Source organism: Ranitomeya imitator, chromosome 4 (genome assembly GCF_032444005.1).
Source record: "Ranitomeya imitator isolate aRanImi1 chromosome 4, aRanImi1.pri, whole genome shotgun sequence".
Taxonomy (NCBI): domain Eukaryota; kingdom Metazoa; phylum Chordata; class Amphibia; order Anura; family Dendrobatidae; genus Ranitomeya; species Ranitomeya imitator.
This window is the reverse complement of record NC_091285.1, coordinates 574,269,649-574,275,648: the sequence shown is the minus strand read 5'-3', so window position 1 is coordinate 574,275,648 and position 6,000 is coordinate 574,269,649.

Here is a 6,000-nt window from a genome sequence, read left to right as displayed (position 1 = left end):
GTGCCAGCGTGGCTTGTGCTGGACACGATGCCGACTACACAGCAGGGGAACAGCTGGCGGTGCTGAACCTCACTAACACATTGACTGGTGTTTTTCTCTGTGCAGCTAGCAGTTCCGGGCAAAAACTAGCGGTGTTTGAGCCCAGGGTCAGCAGGAGAGGAGCAGAGTGTAGGCCGAAGCCTAGTTGAACCAATTTCAAAGGTTACCTTTAACCCCCCTCAGGTGTTGCAAGGTACAAGAGCCACACCTTGTGCAGCATTAATGCTGCACAAGTCAAAGGTTGCTCTATTTGTTTTGCTCCTTGCACACGCTGACTAAAACACGTACACTATTTAGCCCATTATACTGTCAAACAGTTGTGGAGGCGTGACTTGTCTTTTTAAGGAGACGCAGCACAGGTGTCAAAATTTGCACCTAGGTACTGGGCGCAGATTCCTGAGCATTGTTATTTGCTGTACAGGAGTCTGCGCTATTGTGATCCCTTGGCCATGCGCTGTGAGCGCTTCCTGTCTTCTGACCTCATTTCATTTCGGGCCGTTGCGGTTAGCGATGGGCATGAATCCCAGACCCACAGTGTGTTTTCAAAAAATCACACTGCGTGGCTGGGATTCGTGGCCTTGTGCAGTAAATAGGTTTGCCGCTTACACATGTCCTTACACCTGCTCCAGACTGGGCGGCCTCAGCTGATCCCTTATCGCCTACCACGGCCAGGAGGCCGCACAGTCTGAAGAAGGCGGAAGGAGATGAGTTAAGACAGGCGAACATATGCACTGCTCGTGCCCATAAACCACACCCTCGCTGACAAAATAAATATGACAACGAGGGGCGTTGTTTCTAGCAGGGCGGATGCACAGGCGCAGCCAGCTAACCATGATGACAAAAGACGGGAAACGCTACCAAGGGGGGTGCTGCGTATCATTAGAAAGGAAAGTCACACCTCAGGGACAGTGGAATGGTCTCAATGAGACACATTTTGTACGTGTTGAGTTCCACGTGGGCAAGGAGAAAAAGTCAGCCACCTTGTACAAATGCAGCAGTACTGCTGTACTAGGTGGCTGTTATACATAGAAACACCTGGGGGGGTGGGGCCAGGTTCCCTTTAATTTCAGTTCATGTGCCTGCGTGGCGTTTGCAGGTCACGTTGCCGGCTACACAGCAGGGGAACAGCTGGCATTGCTGAACCCCACTAACAAATTGGCTGGTGTTTTTCTCTGTGCAGCTAGCACTTCCGGGCAAAAACTAGCGGTGTTTGAGCCCAGGGTCAGCAGGAGGAGGAGAGGAGCAGAGTGTAGGCCGAAGCCTGCACTGGTGGCAGCTTTTGTTCTGTTGTGCCAGCGTGGCTTGTGCTGGACACGTTGCCGACTACACAGCAGGGGAACAGCTGGCGGTGCTGAACCCCACTGACACATCACCTAGTGTTTTTTCTGTGTAGACAACACTTCCAGGTGGCAACTGACAGTGTTGAAACCCAGGGAATCAAAGAGGAGCAGAGTGTAGGCCGAAGCCTGCAGTGGAGCAAGTTGAAAGGGAACCTTTAACCCCCCCCCCCCCAGGCATTTGTTGCTGAAAGAGCCATCTTGTACAGCAGTAATACTGCACATGGAAAATGGTGGCTCCGAAAATTATGCTCCTTGCAAACGCTGAAGTACACACTCATATAATGTGTCCCCTCACACCGTCAAACCATCCCGGAAGTGGGACTTTCCTTTGTAATGTGACACAGCACAGCCGTCATTCCAACCCCCTTGGTGCCGGGCGCCACCTCCTCAACGTTGTTTGGTTCTGTCACGGAGCCCGCGCTGTAATGTTATCCCTTGGCCATGCACAGTTAGCGGTGCCCGTCTTCTGACATCATGTAGGTGTCAGGCTGGCAGTGCCTGTGCGTCCAAGCTGCCCGAGATCCAACCTTGCAGTGTCATCTAATGTAGTCCCACTGCGGGCCAGGGATCCATGGGCATGCGCAGTGCATATCATCGCCTCTCACTCACCTCCTTCCTGCTTCTTCAGACTGTGCGGCGTCACGGCCGTGGCATGCTATTAGGGATCAGCTGACGCCGCCTAGTCTGAAGAAGCGTGAAGAAGGGGAGTGAGAGGCTAGTATATGCACTGCGCATGGCCATGGATACCAGGCCCACTGTGGGATCACATTAGACGACACTGCGAGGTGTGATTTCGGGCAGCGTGGACGCACAGGCGCAGCCAGGACGACAACAAATGATGTCAGAGGACGGGCAGCGCAAACTGTGCATGGCCAAGGGATAACATAACAGCGCAGGGTCCATGACGGAATCAAACAACGCTAAGGAGGCAGCGCACGGTGCCAAGGGGGTAGCAATGACGGCTGTGCTGCGTCACATTACAAAGGAAAGTCCCACCTCCGGGACGGTTGGACGGTGTGAGGGGACACATTACATGAGTGTGCAGTTCAGCGTTTGCAAGGAGCATAATTTCAAGAGCGACCTTTCCCTTGTGCAGTATTAGTGCTGCACATGGTGGCTCTTTCAGTAACAAACGCCTAGGGGGGGGGGGGGACAGGTCCCCTTACATTTTAGTTGTGCCAGCGTGGCGGTCGCATGACACGTTGCCGGATACACAGCTGGGGATCAGCTGACATTACTGAACCCCAATAACAGAGGAGCGACTGTTGACTGTGCACACAGCACTTCCAGGCACCAACTGGCGGTGTTAGAGCCCAGGGACAGCAGGAGGAGCAGATTGGAGGTATTGCCGCACACACAGCTGGGGATCAGCTGACGTTACTGAACCCCAATAACAGAGGAGCGACTGTTGACTGTGCACACAGCACTTCCAGGCACCAACTGGCGGTGTTAGAGCCCAGGGACAGCAGGAGGAGCAGATTGGAAGTATTGCCGCACACACAGCTGGGGATCAGCTGACGTTACTGAACCCCAATAACAGATTAGCGACTGTTGACTGTGCACACAGCACTTCCAGGCACCAACTAGCGGTGTTAGAGCCCAGGGACAGCAGGAGGAGCAGATTGGAGGTATTGCCGCACACACAGCTGGGGATCAGCTGACGTTACTGAACCCCAATAACAGAGGAGCGACTGTTGACTGTGCACACAGCACTTCCAGGCACCAACTGGCGGTGTTAGAGCCCAGGGACAGCAGGAGGAGCAGAGGAACAGAGTGTAGGCCGAAGCCTGATTGGAGCAAGTTGAAAGGAAACCTTTAACCCCCCCCCGCAAGACGTTTGTAGCTGAAAGAGCCATCTTGTGCAGCACTAAGGATGCAAAAGGAAAAGGTTGCTCTTTTAATTATGCTCCTTGCAAACACCGAAGTAAACACTAAAAATGTGTCCCTTTATACCGTTAAACCGTTCCGGAGGTGCGAATTTCCTTCGTAATGGGACACAGCACAGCTGTCATTCCTATCCCCTTGATGCCGTGCGCTGCCTCCTCAGCGTTGTTTTAAGCTGTCACGGAGCCTGCGCTGTTCTGTTAGCCCTTGGCCATGCCCAATTAGCGCTGCCTGTCTTCTGACATAATTTGGTGTCAGGCTGTCAGTGCCTGTGCGTCCACGCTGCTCCAGATCCCACCTCGCAGTCTCGTCTAACGTAATCCCACTGCGGGCCTTGGAACCATGGGCATGCACAGTGCATAACCTCGACTCTCACTCCCCTCCTTCCCTCTTCTTCAGACTGTGCGGTGTCACGGCCGTGGCATGCTAGGGATCAGCTGACGGCGCACAGTCTAAAGAAGGCGGAGGGAAATGAGCGAGAGCCCGAGGGGAAGATATGCACTGCGCATGCCCATGGATCCCAGGCCCGCAGTGTGACTCAATCAGAAGACACTGCGAGGCGGGATCTCGGGCAGCGCGGCCGCACAGGCGCAGCCAGCCTGACACCAAATTATGTCAGAAGACAGGCAGCGCAAATAGGGCATGCCCAAGGGATAACAGAACAGCGCAGGCTCCGTGACAGCTTAAAACAACGCTGAGGAGGCAGCGCATGGCACCAAGGGGGTAGGAATGACGGCTGTGCTGCGTCACATTACGAAGGAAAGTCCCAGCTCCGGGACGGTATAACGGTATCAGTGAACACATTTTATAAGTGTTAAGTTCTGCGTGTGCAAAGAGCTAAACAAAAAAGAGCTACCTTTTCCTTGTACAGCATTACTGCTGCACAAGATGGCTCTTTCAGTAACAAACGACGGGGGGGGGGGGGACAGGTTCCCTTACATTTAGGTTGTTGTGCCAGCGTGGCGGTCGCAGGACACATTGCCGGCTACACAGCTGGGGATCAGCTGACGTTACTGAAACCCAATAACACTGGGTCGTATGTTTTTACTGTGCAGCCTGCACTTCTGAGCCGCAACTGGCGGTGTTGGAGCCCAGGAATAGCAGTTCAGGTGGTAGAAAGATGAACACAGCAGGAGACCTGGATGACACCCAATTACTTAATCAGGCAGAGGAGTGGCAAATTCCTGCGAGATCCAGGCCTGGTTCATTTTCAGGAAAGTAAGCCGGTCAACGTTATCGGAGGATAGTCGCATGCGACGGTCTGTTAGTACACCACCTGCGGCACTAAAGACACGTTCCGATAAGACACTAGCCGCAGGGCAAGCCAGCACCTCCAATGCATACTGGCTTAGCACTGGCCATGTATCCAGCTTAGAGACCCAAAACTTGAACGGGGAAGAGCCGTCTGGGAGTACAGTAAGAGGGCAAGCCATGTAGTCTGTCACCATCTGACGGAACCGTTGCCTCCTGCTGACTGGAGCCGCCGGTGATGGTGTAGACATTTGGGGCGGGCACACAAAAGTGTGCCAGAGTTGTGCCATACTGGGCTTGCCTTGGACAGAGGCACTGCTTCTGCTCCCTCTTTGTGCAGAGCCTCCCCCACTGCCTCGACGCACTGAGCTGCTTTGTAAAGCACTAGCAGCACTCCTCTCAGTTGGACAGGAGAAGATGATGGAATTCACCAGTGTGTCGTGGTACTCCCGCAATTTACACTCCCGGGTCAACGCAGGGATGAGGTTTTGGACGTTGTCCCGGTAGCGAGGATCGAGGAGGGTGAACACCCAATAATCAGGCATGTTGAGAATGTGGTCGATGCGGCGGTCGTTTCTCAGGCACTGCAGCATGAAATCCACCATGTGCTGCAGAGTGCCAACTGGCCCAGAAACGCTGTCCCCTGCTTGAGACATGATCTCTGCCCGCTCGTCATCACCCCACCCTCGCTGTACACACTGACCACTGGACAATTGTGTCGCTCCCTCCTCTGGACGGAGCTCTTCCTCCTCCATTGACTCCTCCTCATCCTCCTCACAAATTGGCCCCTGCGTACCCCTTTGTGAGGAACAACGTGGCGCTGACTCTCCAGAAGCTGATGGAAAAGGTGACTCCTCATCCTCCACCTCTTCCACCACATCATCCCTTAACCCTTGCAAAGTTTGCTGAAGCAGGCAGATAAGGGGGACAGTCATGCTGACTAGTGCATCATCTGCACTTGCCATCCGCGTGGAATAATCAAAAGGACGCAAAACCTGGCAGACGTCCTTCATAGTGGCCCACTCTGTGGTTGTGAAGTCTGATCGGCGCTGACTGCGACTTCTTTGCGCCTGATGCAGCTGGTACTCCATAACTGCTTGCTGCTGCTCACACAACCGCTCCAACATATGTAACGTGGAATTCCACCGGGTAGGTAGGTCACATATGATGCGGTGTTCCGGAAGGCGGAATCGGCGCTGCAGAGCAGCAATGCGGGATCTGGCCAAGCTGGAACGCCGCAAGTGAGCACACTCTAGGCGGACCTTGTGCAGCAGGGCATCAAGATCCGGATAGTCCCTCAGAAAACTCTGCACAACCAAATTGAGCACATGTGCCAGACATGGGATGTGAGTGAGGTTGCCAAGGGCCAAAGCTGCCACCAGATTTCGGCCATTGTCACACACTACCATGCCTGGCTGGAGATTCGCTGGCAGTAACCACACATCGCTCTCCTGCTTGATGGCATTCCAGAGCTCCTGCGCTGTGT